The sequence below is a fragment of the Hyla sarda genome, chromosome 1 (assembly GCF_029499605.1).
Source record: "Hyla sarda isolate aHylSar1 chromosome 1, aHylSar1.hap1, whole genome shotgun sequence".
NCBI classification, from domain to species: Eukaryota; Metazoa; Chordata; class Amphibia; order Anura; family Hylidae; genus Hyla; species Hyla sarda.
Genome location: NC_079189.1, coordinates 230081425 through 230092314, shown reverse-complemented (window position 1 = coordinate 230092314; position 10890 = coordinate 230081425).

The following is a 10890-nucleotide window of genomic DNA, read 5'->3' as shown; positions in this document are numbered from 1 at the left end:
ACAACATAGTCTATTTATTATATACACTGCAACATTTGCAATTCAGGTTATGTCGGTTGCACAAGCAGATGTATTAAAGATAGACTAAGAGAACGTATCTATGGAGCTACTCACACCACATCACAATGAGGGACATTTATCAATGTTCGCTTACGTATTCTTTTTTTTAGTAATTTTTTCCTTACTTTTTTTTTGCTTATGTGCGACATATTTATCAACTGGTCTCAGCCTGTTGATAATTTTCTTTCACGTAAGCAATTTTTCCTTTTTTACTTTGGTAGTAGCTTTTTCTGCTCCATGTTTGAGCTGGAGTAAATTTAGTCAATTTTTAACGCTGTTGCGACTTTTTTTTGCGCAGTTGCGACTGTCGCAGTTAATAAATACCTGACTACCCGTAGTCCATTTTAAAATTATTACTACATAGTAAATTTTAGGAAAACTTGCTTTTCTCGCTTTCCAGTTAAAATGTCGCACGAAAAATCGTGTAGTCGCAGTTGCGACAATTTTGCGACAATTATAGTAAAGAAAACCTGACTAAACCCGTTGATAAATGTCCATAAATATCTCCAAACATTTTTCCTATACGCATGCAGGTGATTTTAGTGCCCTGACGATCACTGGAGTTGAAAGGGTTACGAAGCCACAGCGAGGAGGAGACAGACGTTCTAAACTGTTGAACCGGGAAGGTTACTGGATACTAATGTTCAATACCTCATTCCTCATACTCGACTTGGTTATGAGTTATTGAATCCTTTTTTTATTTTTTATTTATTTATGTATTTGCATTGTTATGTTTTATATACATATTCACGCCCAATATGGGTGGAGCTATATGATCCTTATATACCTGGCAATACTATCCCTTGTATCTATGATTAAGGCCCGGCAGGGCGGAAACGCGTCAGAGGGGAAGATTTTTACCTTGAACAATGCCGGTGGGCACCTTTGAGTATCCTGATGATTTTAATGGATTCTAAATAAATGAATGTTTTTACCAGTGCTGTGACTACTTTGTACTTTAATATACATCACATGGTTTATGTTTATAGGTTTTTTTCATCTTCGCTGATGTGATTTAAATGTAACAAAAAACACCTAAATTATCCAGTTGTTTATAGAGATTGGAAATGTATACTGACATACATATAACTCAGTGATGTGAACAGTGCAGTAACAAAGTACAATTTCCTACAGATTAATGACATACACATGGGAACCCACCATGTAGTATCTCAAAGGTTTATTTGTACCGTGTCTTCTCGGGTGGAGGCGTAAAAAATCCCTGCATCAGCTATCTCTTCCATCTATTTCTTTTCTTTTTTACACTGTTATGTGGTGGGAAGATTTATTCCTCTATCTCTTAGGATCCGTCATGGGACATTACCATTACATGCTTCAAATCCCTTCACATGATGCTGGCGGTTTCACAAGAAGTCAAGAGGGGGCAAGCCTTTTACTTCTCTGTGAAGACTTGTATAAATAAGTTAAAAACTTTGTCTCACTTTCTTTTATTTTTAGTCACTACTGACTAAGAAAGTGATTCAATTTCCCTTGGCCAGCTTAAAATAATGCCATTAAATGCCAGTTTTAGAAGCGGCCAGGTGTATGTTATCCGGCCTATTATGTTATCTTAGCGTCTACTTTACTAAGTTCACATTAGGAAGGAAATGCATTTTTATTAAAGTTTATTTAAGTTTCTCACTTTTTCTCACTCTTAACATTTGTGACATATCCACAACTTTGGAGCACTTTTCGTAGATTTCTTTAAATCCTTAAGGGGACAACTACCTGCAATCTTTATATTGCATACACTGAACAATGCTGTGCCATGTTCAGCCATTTTTTTAAAACGGATTTTTCAACAATTATTTTTTCAGCTGTTGGCAACTCAAATAACAGTTCAGAATATTGTGTTGGGCAAGGTAACATCATCAGAGGATTAGTTGAAAGCCAAGAATACACAATTTGTGATCTTCATCTATACAACATGCATCAACTGCTAAAATCTAAGGTCAGATAATTATTTTTTAACCCAAGCAAATCCTTTAGGGCTGTTTTGGTGTGTACAGGATATAGTAGTTCTCAATATATATATCAAACTAGCTGAGTACCCGACGCTGCCCGGTTTTTCCTTCCTAATCCTTGTTGGGGAGGAGAAGCAACAAAGGAGGAAGCTTTTGTCCTTATATGCCATCCTCATATATTGTCCTCATATCTCCACCTCATAGCTCGTCCTCATATCCCATCCTCATATCCCGACCTCATATCCCAACCTTATATCCTGACCTCATATCCCGACCCTCAAATTTTGTCCTTATATCCCATCCTCATATCCCGATTTCATATCCCATCCTCATATCCTGTCCTCATATCTTGACCTTTTATCCCATCCTTATATCCTGACCTTATATCCCGTCCTCAGGTGGGGCTGAGTTGTGATGGCTTTATGGGAGTGGATGTGATTTGCAAGCCAGACCCATGCACAAAAAGGGTAGAAAATTAAAGTGATGTGGCTTAAAGGGTGGGCGAGTATTTGTGACATGGGGCGTAGCATGTGTGGACATGTGTGTCGCTTGCAAGCCGGACTGATGTATTCATCAGAAGATGAAGTAAGAAGCTTAGTTACTCTTGCAGACTGGCCATTTGTTGTTGGTTAACTGACATTTCTTTCTGTCGGGGCTGCTCTCACAAGTTGTTTTCAGGGCATTTTGTTTTGTCATTTGTTGGAGTCTGCATGTCCTTTCTTTGTCACAGTCTTCAACTCATTTTGCAACACATTTTAACTAGTCCATGGGATTGCTTTTCTATTTAAGCAGTAAGCATTGTTCCCCTCTCTCACTCCCAACTTTCTTTTAGTCAGGGTTCAACAAATCCCAGGTGCAAGGTTGCCATTGTGACTAAGAATTCCTGGCCTATTGATGTTTGTCAGCCTGATGTATCCTCTTTTTATCTAGCGCGGAGCCACCTGTGCCAAGAAGGACGCTGCTCTAGTAATGGCTGGCAGTAGCTTTCCCCCCACTTCCTCTTATTAAGAGGCTTCTGTGCCACCTCCTGAATGCACAAAGCTGTGGTATTGCTGGAGAGGAGCGATAGCGGAGTGTGTTTCCTGGCCTCAGTTACTGTGTGCCCTCCCAATCTGCAGGAGATGCTGTCATCAGGAGGCAGCCATAGGAGAGCACTCTGCACAGCTGCTCCTGCCAACCAGGATGGTGCTAAAGCTGCTGCTACATGTGGGAATGGATTGCAACTATATACCTGGCATATCAGGTTATAGCACAGCGGATTGAGAAAGGGAGATCAATATCCTGAAATGTCGCCAGCCTGATGGTCGGTGCTCGGACGCACTGGGCAGCCCGACTTCCAGCCCGCAGGAGATGCTACAGATCACGGCCAGGAACAGGAGACCTTGGTGGAGGTAGATTAATTCTAAGAGTGTCTGATCGACGAACTACTGCTACTTTGTCACTGGGTGATTTTCCTTTATTTTGTCCATACATATCTGTTGGTATAACAGCTGAAGAATTGTGGATAAAGAGATTGGATAAACGCAATCCCCGTTTGCTGTGCTTTCATTTATTTGTGTATTTGTTGGACTATATACCTGGCCCCTGCTCTGCAGCCTGCTACTGCCCAGGTGGCACATGTAATAACTCTGCCACCTGCAGTACTGCCAGTCTGCCCCAGGCCCCTTGCTGCAACTCTTATCAACCTCCCTCCTGTTACACCTCCTGTTACCCCCCTCCTTATGCACCTCCTATCACCCTCCTTCTGCACCGCCTGTCCCTGCTGTCTCCCTTTCTTGTGCTTGACCTCCTGTCCCACTCTCTCCTGTCACCCTTTCAATGCCCACTCTTGTGCTGCAATTCCTGTCACCCTTTCAATGCCCTCTCTTGTGCTGCAATTCCTGTCACCCTCTCTCTTGCTGCACCTCCTCTCACTGCTGTCACCCTACCTCCTGCTGCACCTCCTGTCACTCTTCTTCTTGCTGCACCTCTTGTCAACCTTCCTCCTGCTGCACCTCCAGTCACTGCTGTAACCATCCCTCCTGCTGCACCTCTTCTTACTCCTGTCTCACTTTCCTTCCTGTCCCTTTAAGGGATGTAATAAAATTAAATACAAAGTGATCAAAAAAGTCAATACTATGCAAAAGATACAAACTACAGCTCACAGCACAAAAATAGAATTTTTTTTTTAAGTTCTGCTCTTATCTAGCTCTGGACCACCAAAACAATGGGCAGTGCAGTCCTGCCTACAATAATGGACTGATCCAACATAGCAGCACATAAGCTATAAGCTTATATCTAAAACATATGGAATTATCTCCTTCTACTTTAATAATTTCAGTTGTGTGACCACCTCTAATATGTTAGTTTGTTAATTTAGACAAATCTACAGTATCACAACATTTTCACAGAACATACAGATAGCAAATATGTTCGAGTTAAATAATAGACCAATGTTACTACTGATTATAAGAAAATCATTGTTAAGTATTGTGGAATTTTTTGGTGATATATAAATAAATATTATTTTTCCATTTTGGAAATAGAAATCAGTATGGCTGAAATCAGTGCCTGCAATATCAGCTAAAATAGGTAAGCACAAGGCATACAAAAGAATAATAGAAGGGTGGCCTCATCTCTTGGCCAAAGTAGAATCACAAATCAATCAAAGAATCCAACTCAGTTATGTGCCTTGGACAGGATGAGTAGGTCTTGCATCTACATGAGATAAACAGCTACTTAAGCCTTTTAAGTTGTCTGCTATCCTATTTACAACAGGGGTATTGCTAGCTTCTTAAAAGATCAGACCAATATTATAGTTATTACATAACATTTACACCAATATTACCACTATGGAATGATTAAATATTACCTCCATACCGCTACAGAACAAAACACTCTATACAAAGAAAAATATTTACTAATAATACAATTACAAAATGCATAAATAATCCTGCCACTCCATGACCACTGTCATAACCACTACAAACCATATAAGTGATTACAGTGCTGTTACATCCAGAGACTCACAAGTGGCGTCTTCTGTGACTGGGTTATTCCATTTTCTTCTACACTTGGTCTAAACCACCATGACATTTGCCAGCAATGACTTGTCTCTCTAGAACCTGCCAGACAAACATATAAGGCTTCTCACATTTCATGAAGCCTTGTCACCTTTTCCACACCTATAGTGCCCCAATGGTAATAATGCCCCCCTAGGTTTCCCACACAATAATGTGGGCAGGTAAATAGGTTAGGGGAAAAGGTAATTAGAGAAGGATAGGTGGATTTCGAAGGGGTAAGTAGGTCACCCAAATAGGTAGGTCCTCCCAGTAGCTAGATAGGTCCCCTTAGTAAGTAGTACCTCTATTAGGTAGGTCCTCCCAGCAAGAAGTTTAGGTAGGTAGCCCCCCAGGAGTTTGCTAGGTATCCCCAGTAAGTAGAAAGGGGCAATTAAATTAGTCCTCCTCCACAATAGGTGGTTTCCTCGATTTAGTAGGATGTTTTCCCATGTACAGATAAAACCAGAAGTTTACATACACTATATAAAAAGACACATATGCATGTTTTTCTCACTGTCTGACATGAAATCAGAATAAACCTTCCCCATTGTAGGTCAATTAGGATTACCAAAATTATTTATATTTGCCAAATGCTAAAATAATGAAAGAAATAGAATTTTTCAAGGCATTTTCATTACTTTTTATTACTGCAAAAGTCAAAAGTTTACATACACTATGCCTTTAAACAATTTGGGACAGCCCGTATGATGATGTCATGTCTTTGGAAGCTTCTGATAGGTTTATTGGCAACATCTGAGTTAATTAGAGACACACCTGTGGATGTATTTTAATGCACACCAGACACACACTGCTTCTGTGTGTAACATCATGGGAAAGTCTAAAGAAATCAGCCAAGATATCAGGAAGAGAATTGTGGACTTGCAAAAGTCTGGATCATCCTTGGGTGCAATTTCAAAAGATACATGCAGGTGCCTCGTTCATCTGTACAAACAATTATACGCAAGTACAAACAAGATGGGGATGTCCAGCCATCATATTACTCAGGAAGGAGACAGGTTCTGTGTCTCAGAGATGAACGTGCAAAAGCAAAAGACCTTGTGAAGATGCTGGCGGAAGCTGGTAAGATTGTGTCATTATCCACAGTGAAACAAGTCCTGTATCAACATGGGCTGAAAGGCCACTCTGCCAGGAAGAAGCCATTACTCCGACAGAAACATGTAAAAGCCAGATTAATGTTTGCAAGTACACATAGGAACAAAGACCCATCCCAACTGTGAAACATGGGGGTGGCAGCATCATGTTGTGGGGTTGTTTTGCTGCAGGAGGGACTGGTGCACTTTACAAAATAGATGACATCATGAGAAAAGAAGATGTGGAAGAAACATCTTAAGAATCATCCAGGAAGTTAAAGCTTGGGAAGAAATAGGTCTTCCAAATGGACAATGACCCGAAGTATACTGCCAAACTGGTTACAAAGTGGCTTAAGGATAACAAAGTCAATGTTTTGGAGTGGCCATCACAAAGCCTTGATCTCAATCCTACTGAAAATGTATGGGTAAAGCTGAAAAGGCAGGTGGGAGCAAGGCTGAGCAAGGTTACCCTACAAACATGGCTCAGTTACACCAGTTCTGTAAGGAGCAATGGGCCAAAATTCCTTTCTAACTATTGTGAGAAGCTTGTGGAAGGATATCCAAAATGATTGACCCAAGTCATACAGTTACGGGCAATGCTACCAAATACTAATGAAATGTATGTAAACTTTTGACTTTGCAGAAATAATAAAAATGCCTTAAAATTCTCTCTCTCGCTCTCATTATTCTGGCATTTGACAAATATAAATAATTTTGGTAATCCTAATTGACCTAAAATGGGTAAGGTTCATTCTGTCATTTCATGTCAGATAGTGAGAAAAACATGCATATGTGTCTTTTTATATAATGTATGTAACTTCTGGTTTCAAATGAAGGTAGATAGATGACTCAGTAGGTTGATAGATGTAAATAATAGGTATACAGGCCCCCATTAGGTAAATTAGATTAGGTTAGGTAGGACATTTCCCCCAATAGGTAAACAGGTGCCACCAGTAGGTAGGTAGTTTCCTGCATTAGACAAATATTTAACCCTTAACCTGCTGTGGTGTGGGGTGTACAAAGAGGGACATCAATGTGCTTACCTGTGCTGGGTCTCAGAAGTGCAGAAACACTCTTGGGCTTTTTAAGCCTGCATGTATAAAGCAAGAGGTTGAACGTAGTGTACAGCCAGAAGAAATTGAAGCATTTTATCTTTACTTCTTGGGGCCATCCATACCCATCAGAATCCTACCCACCCCCAAGTAACCTGACCTACTATGCTGAAACTGATTGGCTATAGAATTTCACTGCAGCTCTAGACTTTAAGACTAATACAGACACAAGTCAACCCTTCAGAATTGCCTAAAGTAAAAATTACTGACAACATTCTCCTGAATGTCCACAAGGGGATATGACAAAAGACTAACAGATGTATGGGCCAATTACATAAAGGCTTTCTATGCATATGTGTGTAGCCTCAAGCCTCAGTGTGGGACTAATGACATGAACTAACAGCATCATAGATCCCTATTAGACTAGTGGTTAGGCAGGGTCTTGTGGTGGAAATACATGCACAGAATTGAGTTCCTATTATACTTTTGTGAAACAGGTCTACGTTTTTCCATTTGTATTTTTCTTCCCTTCACATTTGCCATCTGTAGTCCTATTACATTATATATACTACTTCTGATTTCAGATAAAGTAAAACACTGATTTTCCTATTGCTATATGAAGCTTCATGTATTATTTGTACCTTCCTGAATTGCTTTTTAGTATCATGCTGATATTCTTTAATAATGTTGTCCTTTTCGTTCCTAGAACAATCATCTCAATACACCAAAGTGTCTTCCAATTTGCTCTGTCACAGTACAATCCAGCCTTGTCCAATAATAAGAATATGGTAGATGAAGTGTTAGCTTCTCAGAACAAGGATCAATTGCTAATAAAGTGCTAATAAAGTATGGGACATGTCAGCTGTGGGTTCAGCTTGTTTTGCTAACTATTCTTTCGGGTTTAGTTCATTGAACTAGAGTCATGACATACTGTATCAGTTTGTATTCGTAGGTAAAAACAACTAAAAAGTACCATATGTACACAGCAGTAACAAACTGTGGTGGGGTGGCCATTTGTCTGGTTCCTGGTAAGAGTCCTACAGAACATCTAAATTATATCATTACATTTATCAAATTAGTTGAAGAAAAGTATAAGACTTTCTATTGTGACACCTCCTGACTAGATAGAAGTATTCATTATTCTCCACAGTTTATGGCATTGGTCAGGGCTCTGATGTAAATACACTTTTGCTACTCTTTAACCCAGGACATGGTCTTAACTTCAGGACATTGGGCGTAAATGTTTATTGTATAAAACTTCATACCCGTTGGGTCCCAGTTGCTATCAGCAGCAGGGACACACCGCTAAGGCTTTCCACTTGGTTTTTTTCTGGCAGTTTTCGGAATATTGCCACTGCAATTTTTGATCCAAAGCCAGAAATGTATTCAAAAGGAATAGGACAAATAAAGGAAGAACTTACACTTCTCCTCCCTTATGGATCCACTTCTGACTTTGGCTCAAAAACTGCAGTGGTAGTTTTCCAAAAACTGCCAGAAAAAAAACCAAGTGGAAACTTAGCCTAAGGCTGGACAATGCTGATTGGGCCGATATTCAGCATTCATTCTTTAGTTGATCACAGCGCCAAAAAGGGGTAAAAAGTATTCCCAGCTAGCTCAGGGAGCTGATTAGAACCACCGGGTCCATGTCAGCCGAGAGGATGGGCAACAACCTGTGGTATTGGAGCTCCAATAACATTGATCAATACTGATCAGTGTTTACAGTCAAAAGATTGCATGTAAAATTGAAAATAAATGTGAAAAAAACAAGAATTAAATGTATTTTTCCCATTTTTCAAATAAAATAATGTAAGCAACATTTTTTGGGGTTTAACCTCTTGGGGACGCAGGGCGTATGCATCCTCGATCCTTAAGGACTCAGGGCGTACCTGTACGCCCTGAGCCCGGTCCCTGTGTTTAAAACGGGGTCACGCCGTGACCCCGCATCACACCGGGTCAATCCCGGCTGCTATTCATAGCCGGGACCCTGGGCTAGCAGCGCGTGGCACCGATCGTTGTGCTGCGCGCTATTAACCCTTCAGACGCGGCGATCAAAGTTGACCACCGCATCTGAAAGTGAAAGTAAACGCTTCCCGGCAGCTCAGTCGGGCTGATCGGGCATCGCAATAAAATCGCAATGTTCCGATAAGCTGGGACGCAGGCGGAGGTCTCCTTACCTGTCTCCACGGCATCCGATCGGGGTTTGATTGCTCCAAGCCTGAGCTACAGGCTTGAGCAATTGAGCCCCTATCTCACTGATCCGTACAAAGCTATAGCTTTGCAGGGATCAGCATAAGAGATCAGTGTGTGCAGTGCTATAGCTCCCTATGGGAGCTATAGCACTGCAAAAAATAAGTGCAAAACAAAAGTTAACAAAGGTCATTTAACCCCTTCCCTAATAAAAGTTTTAATCACCCCCCTTTTCCCATAAAAAATAAAATAAATAAATAAAAATAAACATATGTGGTATCGCCGCGTGTGGAAATGTCCGAATTATAAAAATATATTGTTAATTAAATCGCACAGTCAATGGCATACGCGCAAAAAAATTCCAAAGTCCAAAATAGCGTATTTTTGGTCACTTTTTATATCATGAAAAAATTTATAAAAAGCGATCAAAAAGTCCAATCAATACAAAAATGGTACCGATAAAAACTTCAGAACACGGCGCAAAAAATGAGCCCTCATACCGGCCTGTATGCGGAAAAATAAAAAAGTTATAGGGGTTAGAAGATGAGAATTTTTAACATAGAAATTTTCCTACATGTAGTTATGATTTTTTTCCGAAGTACAACAAAATCAAACCTATATAAGTAGGGTATCATTTTAACCATATGGGCTTACAGAATAAACATAAGGTGTTATTTTGTACCGAAAAATGCACTGCGTAGAAACGGAAGCCCCCATAAAATTACAAAATTAAATTTTTTCTTCAATTTTCTCGAAAAATGAATTTTTTTTTCCTTTTCGCCGTGGATTTTTGGGTAAAATTACTAATGTGACTGTAAAGTAGAATTGGTGGCGCAAAAAATAAGCCATCATATGGAATTTTATGTGCAAAATTGAAAGCGTTATGATTTTTAGAAGGTGATGAGGAAAAAATGAAAATGCAAAAACGGAAAAACTGAGTCCTTAAGGTGAAAATAGGCTGAGTCCCTAAGAGGTTAACTGTAACTTTTGTAGTAAAGATAGTGATGCAATTACAAAGAATAAACATTGGCGCAAAAAACAAGCCCTCATATGGGTCTGTAGGTAAAAAGTTGAAAGCATTATATTAGAATACGAGGAGGAAAAAACGTAAGTGCAAAATTGAAAAATGTTGATGTCCTTAAGGGGGTGAATGCCTTAATGCCTTTCTGACATATAATAGACTATTACGTCATTTGTTGGGTGGGTAAGTATGGAGTAGGGTACGTCCCTAATACCCAAAAGAGAGAGATTTATCAATAAATGCCAGCAGGGTGGGGAGAAGCTGCCAGGGAACGTCCTGAACATTGCAAGCTCCATTGCTAGCCGGTGTCATAGATACAATTCCTCTGATTATGAGGACCATGTGGGAGATTCATCAAGACCTGTGCTGAGGAAAAGTTGACCAGTTGCCCATAGCAACCAATCAGATCGCTTCTTTCATTCTTTTAAAGGCCTCTAAAAAATAAAAGAAGCAATCTGATTGGTTGCTATGGGT